Source organism: Ursus arctos, unplaced genomic scaffold (assembly GCF_023065955.2).
Source record: "Ursus arctos isolate Adak ecotype North America unplaced genomic scaffold, UrsArc2.0 scaffold_26, whole genome shotgun sequence".
Classification (NCBI taxonomy): Eukaryota; Metazoa; Chordata; class Mammalia; order Carnivora; family Ursidae; genus Ursus; species Ursus arctos.
Window position 1 is genome coordinate 9,807,426 of NW_026622941.1, and position 10,622 is coordinate 9,818,047.

The window sequence follows — 10,622 nt, forward strand, 5'->3', positions numbered from 1 at the left end:
ATATAAATATTTTTATATGTCAAAATTAAAAAAGCAAGTCTGAAAAAAACAGGACCAAATTGAAGTAAATAACCTTAAACATATACCAGTTTTGCAGTGTAAGCACTCAGACAAGAATTATTTTAAGTGATATTAAAATAGAGTGTTTGACTGTACCTCCCTGGCAAGATAGATTGTAACAAAAAAATGAGAGAATTGTGAATTTACTGAATATTTGCCAATAAGAGGTAAGATACTGAGAAAAGCCCAGACATATTTTGATTTACCTGGCAGATCGGCATGATTGAATTTTCTGTGTATTTTAGGGGAACCAGGGCTTGCAAGTAAGTCAAATTATAGAAAGATGTTTTCACACATTTCATTTTTTTTCCTATGAAAATCTGATTCTGCTGCCATTTGCAATGCAATCCTTCAAAATCGTAAAAGACTAAGATATTATTACCACATGTGCTTCATTCTAGCCCTGCTGGGATAATTTATTAGGAAATATGTTCATAGAAATGATTCTACTACAAGACTTGTGATAGAACAAAACACTTCATTATATTCAGGACTACTGAAGTGTCCTTCAGTATAGCAAAAAACACAAAAAATACAACATATTTATTGCAAATTTGCTCACCAATTATAACGTGGTGGGCTTTCCCCCATACCACCAAGCAAGTGGACACAGGTGGGGGTCCTATAATTCAACTCAATTCTGACACTATGTGCCCTGAGATATTGTCAGATCCCACAGGTTAAGGGCTCAGTCCCACAAGATTGCCTCCACTCCAGATGCTAACTGCAAGCCAGGGTTCTTACCTATGCTTCTGATTGACTTGCCGTGAATCAAAGGTTGCGTGGATCCCCTTCTTGGGTTCCATTAACTTGTTAGAGTGGTTCACTGAACTCAGGAAATCAGTTTACTTACTAGATACTGGTTTATTACAAAGGATATTAAAGGATACATGTCAACAGCCAGATGAAGAGGTACATATGGCGGGGTCCCATACAAATGATCTTCTATTCCTGTGGCATTTGGTGTTAGGGCCAGGCACAGTGGCAGGTGGAAACTTTTTTTTTTTTAAGATTTTTTATTTATTTATTTGACAGAGATAGAGACAGCCAGCGAGAGAGGGAACACAAGCAGGGGGAGTGGGAGAGGAAGAAGCAGGCTCATAGCGGAGGAGCCTGATGTGGGGCTCCATCCCAGAACGCTGGGATCAGGCCCTGAGCCGAAGGCAGACTTAACCGCTGTGCCACCCAGGCGCCCCAGGTGGAAACTTTCTGATTTACTATCCTGAAGTTCTCAAACTCCTCCCTTTTGAGTTTTTACAGGGACTTCACCCCACACGCATGCTTGATTAAATCACGGGCCATTGATGGATTCAACCTCCAGCCTATCACCCTCCCCGGAAATCATGGGGTGGGACTGAAGGACTGAAAGTTCTACCCTTCATTTCACCGGTTGGTTCCCCTGGCAACCACCGGCACCTCCACCCAGCCCTGGCCCAGGGGATTTCCAAAAATCACTTTATTAGCATAAACTCTGTCTTGCAAGTTCTGGTTGAAAGAGACTTGTTATGAATAACAAGACACCCATTTCACCTTTCCGGCTCTGAAGTGACTAGATTTCAGGAAGTGAGGATAAAAGACCAAATGCTTTACCAAAATATGTTCCCATTGCATTTATCACTTAAGAAATTCCAAAGAATTTAGTTTCTGTAAGCCAGAACTATAGATGGAACACCAAAATATATATTATATATATTTATTATAAACCACAATATCATAATTGAAAATAATATTCATGAAAAATGTGCTTCAAAAAACTGAAAGTTTCTAAAGACACTTCCAGTTTCTAGTAATGACTGGGTACTCTAGTCATAAAAATCTGAAAGATATTAAAAGCTAACTAAAAATTGTAAAATTCTTAAATGTAACAGTAAGGGAACTTCAGTCATACTTAAGATCACTATTAATAGTAAAATTGCCAATCAGGTAAGCAATTTTGAGTCCTAGAGCATTTCACACTATAGATAACTATAGATAACTCATGCCTCTTTGAAATGCTCATTTTTAACCTCATTCATGGTAGTCCTGTTGCTTTCCTGACTACTTTACTATTTCTTTGGACCTCTCTCTCTCTCTCTCTCCAGTCTTCCCTTGAAGTTCTATTTTAGGCTTTCTTCTTTTTACAATTGCTATTTTCTTAATATGCTGAATATATTAACATTTATTTAAATGTGGGTGAAGCTCACATTATCTCAAGCAATCCTCTCTCCTTGAAGAGGAAATTACCAAGAGCAGGCCAGGCTGGAAGGCCCCGGTAGATGGGAAGTTACTAACCATTAACTAGAGATAACCAGAAACCCCACTGCGAGCAAGAGGTAACCAGCCATTTCTGCTTCTGTAAACAGGCTTCCTGCCTAAAGCAACCCCCCCCACCCCAGTTTAAACCCACCTACCAGCAGTCAGCATAGCCCTTGGAACCTGACCCCCTGCACTCCCTTATAAAACCCTTTATCACCCCGCTGCCCCGGGGGCCCAGAATTTCGAGTAAGAGCTCATCTGGATCCACCTGTGTAAAAGAAATCTGAGTTCTCCTGCTTCTCCAAGTGTCACTTGGTATCTCACCGGTCTGATTTTTATTTTTCTGCAACATCCTAACATCCAGAGCAACCTTTTATCTACGCAATTAAACGGATTTCTCTGATTAATCCAAAGGGACACCAAACTAAATAAAGACAAGTTTATTATACCAACTTCTATTTTTTCCGTGTAAAACTATGGGAAGCATTGTTCCCTACCTCGATTTTACCCCCTCCTCTAGCATGCCAAGTAATACCTAATTTAGAAACTTTATTCTATTCTCGTGTATCTTATCACATTCTCCGCTTTAGTTTATTTCTAAGTCCTAATCATCTCTCACCACTACTAATGCAATTTTGCATACCTCCTCCATCCTAACTCCCATTTATTAGATTAATCTTTCTCTTAAAAATCAGAAAATTTCAAATCCCTTATTAATGTATTTCATTAGATAGAACTTAATTTTTAGCAAGTTTTATAAGGAGTTTAGCTATGTACCATGATATCAATACACATAGAACGATGCCCAAGTGTATTAAATTATATAAATGTCCATAATCTGGACACAGGGTCCTCTTACTCTTAATGTCTTTATGCTATTTGCATAGTAAACCATCAGTTTGAGATAACTCACACCTCTCTAATCTTTTCAGCTATTCCCTATTTTCCATCCTATATACTACTCTAAGTGTAAAATAGTTTTGATTTTGGGGTGCCAGGCTAGCTCATTTGAAGAGCATGTGACTCTTGATTTCAGGGTTGTGAGTTCTAGCCCCACATTGGGTGTAGAGATTACTAAAAAATAAATAAACTTAAAAAAATAGTTTTTTGTCTTCCATCCTTTGGTCTCCTCTCCCGGAGCATTCTGCTTATCTGGCATATAAAGCTTTCAATCATATAGGAAAGAAACAAATCCCCAGTGCTATTATGTACCACACTGCTTTGTAAAATAAATTCCTACATGCTTAATTTCCTAAGGCCCACTAAACAGATATCTTACCTCCAAGCCTTTGCCTATACTGCTCCTTGCAACTCTAATACTATACTTTATATTTGCCTGATTAATTCCTAATCATCCTTCCAAACCTAGTGAAGGTGATTTAATGTTAGTGGAACATACCAAAATCATGTGGCCAATCAGAATAAACTTAAGTCACATTATTAATTAATGCTTGAGAAAAGATACATAGTGATGATCTCTTGCAACAGCAACAGAAAGAAAAAAAAACTTTACTATACTTCATTTTCAATTTTAAATACAGAAAGAAGATTTTTAAATATTTCAATTTTGCACATCTACCTTCCAACCATCCCAATTCAGGCAAGCTATTTGTTGATTATAAACCAATACATAGATACAATTTTGTTGCTATTATTTGAGTTCTTAAGAATGGGAAATATATAGGGGCGCCTGGGTGGCCCAGCAGTTAAGCGTCTGCCTTCGGCTCAGGGCATGATCCCGGCGTTATGGGATCGAGCCCCACATCGGGCTCCTCTGCTATGAGCCTGCTTCTTCCTCTCCCACTCCCCCTGCTTGTGTTCCCTCTCTCGCTGGCTGTCTCTATCTCTGTCAAATAAATAAAATAAATAAAATCTTTTTAAAAAAAAGAATGGGAAATATAGAACATGCATTTAAGTTCAGTCCACAAAATATTTGCTATATGTTTGCCATACACAGATCTAGTAGGGTCCTTTAGAAATACTTGTTTCCCAAAGAACGGTTTTGAAGACAGAAGAAAGACACTGACTCAAGGTATTGTGAAATTTGGGGGAATTAGCACAGAGGACGTCTTTGATGACTCAATCTTTTTCTCACACCAAATAGCTTCATTTTGTCTGCGGAAATTCCCTTACAGTATACATACAATTTAGAATAAGCAGAGAGAAGAATGAGTATTTAAGGCTAGATTAAAGGGGAATATGATAATAAATAAACAAATTTTTGCAAATGAATTTGTATTGCTTTCAAAAACAGTAAGTGAACAAAATAAATTTTCTTTGGGGTATTTGTTAGTTTGTATAAATATAAGAGATTGGAAAGAACGGTTTTCTTTTTCTTTTTTTTACACATTAGAAATATTTATATTAAGTTTTCTATTTAACATCTCATTCTCAATAGGTCAAATATTTACCGTGGATATATTTTACAGAAAACTTTTGCAGTTTTCCCCTGAAAGCTATATCTATAATCTTCATTTCTCCCTTTACAGCTATTGCAAGTCATACACTTTACATATCTTAAGTAGCATCTTCTGCTTTACACTCTTTAGTCCCATGTTAAGAGTCATGGACTTCACATAGATATAAAATCCAAGGAGTCTATCCTACCCATGACTGCTTTAGTGGAGCTTGGAAAAATTTTTCAGCATAAGAAAAAATATTTTTTTGAAGGAGTTGGGTGATAATAAAATTTTTTAATGATATTAAGTTTTAGTGAAGTGACAGAACAAAACTGATGTCAGAAAAAGTAGAAACATATATTTCCCACGATTAGCTTTCATTTTAGACTTTAGCTTTTGTCCTTAAATCAAGACTAGACTTCCTATTTTCCAAAGGAATAGAATAAAAGAAAAAGGTGGAAGAAGACAAAATGTGAAGAATTACTGATGAGAAAGGTGATTACAAGGCCAACCTGAAATTTAAATCGCAGCTAAGGATAGAAGCATAAGAAGTCAAGTTTCTGAACTTTGCTGAGGACCTGCAAAGGTAAGAAATAAGATCCGAAAAATTCTGTAGTACAATAGTAAATTAAACGGACAAAGATTCCCACCCTCTGTATCTTTAAACATTAAACATACATCCTCCCAGTGTATCAATCATGATTAATTATTTTCTATGGTGTTCTTTGAAAAGAAATGCTTGATGTTGCCTCTTTAATATTTTAATTTTCTCATTTAGATTTGAATGTAAAGTTTAGCTTCATGTATAATTCAAAACCAGGAACTATGTCTAATTTTACACCTTAATTGCTAGAATTCTATGCATGTTGTGATTTTTAAGCATTACATCAAAGGGTGAAGTAGCAAGTGACGTTAATGAAAAGATTTCATTTGTCTAGCACGTGACATTAAAACTAATGAATCATCGAACTTTACATCAGAAACCAGGGATGTACTGTATGGTGACTAACATAATATAATAAAAAAAATTAAAATAAAAAAAAAGAATTAAAAAAATGAAGTTTTAGATATTTTCTTCTTGTAAGTCTTACATGAATCTTATGATTTGCATGGTTTATCATAATCATTCTCATAGTTAAAGGGAAGAAACTGAGTTTCACAATTTAGGTTTTATGCCCCTGATTGTATTTAATACATGATGAAGCCAAGATATGGCTTACGATCCAGTGTTCTGTCTTTTTGCCACTTTACTGCATTACTATAGAATTTACAGAATGGGAGTAACTGGAGCATAATAACTACATACCATTCCATGATGCCATTTATTCAATAGAAGTGAGGATGGTTATGAAAGGAAAAAAAAAGTCTGTTAAGAAAGTATTTGTTTAGAAGGTTGTAAGACTCGGTTGAGATCTGAACTCAGTAAAATGATCTTGTATCTCCTGGCTTATTGTTATTGGTTACAAAATGTCCATACTTAGTAGAAAGAATAGAGGTTAACATAGACTAAAAACCTCAGTAATAATGTAAGTGCACAAGATTAGTTTCAGGGATATTTCAGGTGAAAGAAAGGTAGGTAAAGCCTTAGAGTCAGTCTGGAAAGCACTTCATTGCTGTCTCTACTTCTCAATATTATTTTACTCATTTGCATACCAATTTTGTATTCAGCCTTTATCACTAGACTGAAACCGGCCTTTCAAATGGCATCAATGATTTCCAGATTGGCAAATCCATGTCTATTTGTGTCTGCACAAATTTTATAAGGTGTTATTGATCAAACAATCTGTGAATCTCTTCTTTATTATCACACTTTATGGGTTTTCTTTCATTTTCTTTCGTTTCAATTATTTTGCATTCTCCTTTTTTGGCCTTTCAAATTGTGTGGCTCGGAGTTTTAACATATTCTTTGCACTTTTTATTACGTATTTTCTCTTGAAGGACTTATCTTTGTTCATGGTTTTATTTATTTTTATTTTTAAAGATTTTATTTTATTTATTTATTTGACAGAGAGACAGTGAGAGAGGGAACACAAGCAGGGGGAGTGGGAGAGGGAGAAGCATGTTTCCAGCCAAGCAGGGAGCCCGATGTGGGGCTCAATCCCAGGACCTTGGGATCATGACCTGAGCCAAAGGCAGACGCTTAATGACTGAGCCACCCAGGCGCCCGACATCTTTGTACATGGTTTTAAATACAAAATACAGACAGCACTCAAATCTTTATTTTTTAGCCAAAAATAAATAAGCCAGAGTAACAGACCCAGATGAGGCATACATTGCTTCTGAAATGCAAAGAGGCCCATTAAGCCTTCTGCCTCTTTTTTCATTGTAGGAAAGGCCATATGCAGTGATTAATCATATCTCAAAAGAGATATTTTAATATGCCCTTCACCAGTGGGCCCCTAGAAATTTCACTGAGGAAGAAGGCCCCTGAATTTTTGTCAAATTTTGTCTGAAATTTGTCAAACTCTCTGACACACAAATGTCTTACCAATAAATCTAGAGTAATTGCTACTTCTTGCTCATTAGGTCCAGTCCGCATAATGTCATTAATGTAATAGACCATGTGGAAAGGAAATTAATCGATATTTCTGCAGACTAAATTATGACGTGGCCCTTGTGAATTGATATGCCCCCGAGGTAGAACAATGAAAGTGCATTACTGGCTCCGTCAGCTGAAAGAAGGTTGCTTGTGATTGGTCTTATTGACAGGGATGGAGAAAAAGGCATTTGCCAGATCAATAGTTGCAGGTACCAGGGGATGTACTGAATTTGCTGAAGCAATGAAACCACATCTGGTACAGCAACTGCAATTGGCATACTCATCACCGCATGGTTACAATAACCTACAGTCACTCTCTAAGATCCATCCATTTTCTTCACAGGCCAAATAGGAAAAATGAGATGGGAATTACCACCCCTGCAATTTTCCATTTCTTGATAATGGCTGCCCCTAATTTCTGCAATTCCTCCAAGAATGTGATATTGCTTTTGGTTTACTATTTCCTAGATATATGCACTTCTGGGAGCTTCCACTAGGGCTTTCCCACTGTAATAGCACTCACTCCACAGGTCTGGGAACCTATATAGGGATTCTGCCAGCTGCTGAGTATATCTATTCCAATTGTACAGTCTAGAAAAGGAAAATAACCATTGGGTGGGTTTGGAGACCCACCAAGCCCACTGCAAGAGGGCTCTGAGCTAAACTCCATTGATCACCTTATCTCCATAAGCCTCTACTCTGATAGGTGGGTGACAGGGACATCTTGGATCTCCTGGAATTAGTTCCAAGCCAGTGTCCAATAGTCTTTGAAAATTCTGATTATTTCCTTTTATGCAGTGCACGGTTAACCTGGTAAAAGGCTGTACGTCTCACTGAGAAAGGTTGGGGGAAAGATTAACAGTACAAATTTTAGTCAGTGTACCAAAATCCTTCCTCATGGGGACCCAGCCTCCCCTTCGTTCTGGCTCTGTAAACTGGCTTAAGTCTGAGAATAGACTGAGAAACATGGCTTATGCTTCATGGTTCAGGTTAGACTTTTGTTCACTTGATCTAGAACTTTTTTGCTTATACTGATCAAATGAGGACGTAGTAGCCTTCCTATCTGTTTCACTTCTGGAAACACCATAAGTAATTGGCCAATGCCACAGGTCCATGTGAGTCAGAGTATTCTGATGGCTGGTTTGGCTCTGCTGTCCATTATAGTAACCACATTCATCTTGCCTTTGCAGTTGAACACTGCCTTGGCTACTACCACCTGGGATCCAATTACCCCCATTGCATCTAGGTTTCCCAATTCAGTGACTGCAGTTCTTATTGTAAATAAGTCTAGTCCACAGAGAAGAGTGATCTCAGAGTTCTTCAAGGATGCTGGGGGCTTCCCTCACAAATTTATTTCTCATGGTGAAAGGTATGCCTTCTGGACCCTCCCAGTGTGGTTGAGTAGGTTTTAAATAACAAATCCACTCTAACATTCCATTCTCCTTCAGCTTTTCAATCTCTTTCTCTACATTAAACCAAAAACAGTTCTAGTATTTCCAATTTGCTCATGATGCACCATCTTTTGGTTCATGTTTTAGTCAACCAACCAACCAAATTGTTAGAGCCCTTTCTAACACTCCAAACTGCAATTTTAGGTGCAGAATCTCTGCTTACTGAGCTCATATTAACAAATTTGGCCTGACCCAAAGTCATGTTCCTTTCACCTAATGGTGAAATCCCACATCCTTAGTATTCATTCCCACACATGCTCCCCAGATTTCTGTCTGTATAAATAAGAAAACTCGAGTAGTTCTTTTGAAGTATAGCTCACCTCCTCATGGATCACACTTTGTACATCCACATTTTGGGGTCTTCTGGGACTTGAGTCTTGTTGTAAGATTAGAAGTAAAGGGGAGCAAAAGGGAGGTCCTGAAGATATTCAGAATTGTCTTGCTGAGCAAGACAGGGAGTCCATGCAGTTTCCTCAGCAATGAAGGTTTAAGCTTCTCAGAAGGGAATAGAGGGGCTATTCTCACTGGGGGTGAAAGGCTGCTCCATTTGGGAATGGGGAGATCTCATCCAGTGTCAAAAAAGACCCATCAGAATTTAGAGGCTCAATATTCCCAGCTTCATCAGGATCTTCCCACATGTCCCCATTCCAACTTTCAGGACCCCATTCCTCCCCAGCCAATGCTCTCCCTTGAATAGTAGATACTCTATGAGACTGGGAGTTCAATTTCTGTAGTAATTCAAATGATCATAGGATGAGATTCTAGGTTTGATTTTCAGCAATCCCAACACTGTAGCCAGGGAATATAAGCGTGTCTTTCACAGCATACATAAAGTTTTTAGATCATTTATGCAGCACTGGAGCTGGGGGTTCAAATCCCTGAGCTCATCCTTTTCTTTCCCAACTTTGTCCAGTAGAAACAACCAGCCAGTGTCCTTATTATCTGTTAGTTTGCCAAAAATGTTTGAAAGTATCATAGTCACCCAGCTTCTTGCTTTTGCTTTTCTTTCAAGATTTTATTTAAATTCTAGTTAGTTAACATATAGTGTAGTATAGTTTCAGGAGTAGAATTTAGTGATTCATCACTTGCATGTAACACCCAGTGCTCGTTACAACAACTGCCCTCCTTAATGCCCATCATCCATTTATCCCATCCCCCCACCCACCTCCCCTCCAGCAACCCTCGGTTTGTTCCCTATTGCTAAGAGTCTCGTATGGTTTTTGCTTTTTTAAGTGGTTGATTATGAGTACCCAGGGTGATGTTTTGCATATCTCTTGCCAGATCACACCATGGACCATAAATACCCTCCTTATTACTACTTGGGTGAGCCTGGCACCTGGGTCCATGACAGCAGGCTGGAGCCTGGGTCTGTGGAAGTAGGTCAGGAGTCTGCATGCATGGGAGCTGCATTGGAATGAAGTCAGCCTGACACCAGAGTTCCTGACAAAGTCAGATGCTCTCCTCTCTCCTTCCTCCATGGAAAAACTCCCGGGTGGAGGGGGTCTCTCTGAGTACACACTTCCTGGGCATGGGGAGGGCTGATGCGTACAAAGCGAGACTATCCTTCTTACTCCCATCAGTGCGTCATTTCTTATTTCCATGCTTCCCCCGGTTGCTATAATCTCTCACCTGGATTCTATAACTCTTGTGAAGGTGTTTTTATATGTGGATGGTTGTCAATTTAGTGTTTCTGTGAAGGGACAAAAAAAGCCTCCTATTCTGCCATCCTGCTGATGTCTCTTCCTCAATTAAATTCTTTTCTTTTAGATTTACTTATTTATTTGAAAGAGAGAGAAAGGGAGGAGGGGCAGAGAGAGAAAATCTTCAAGCAGGCTCCTCCATGCCGAGCATGGAGTCCAACACAAGACTTGATCCCACGACCCATGAAAGTGTGACCTGAGCCGAAACCAAGAGTTGGACGCTCAACCTACTGAGCCA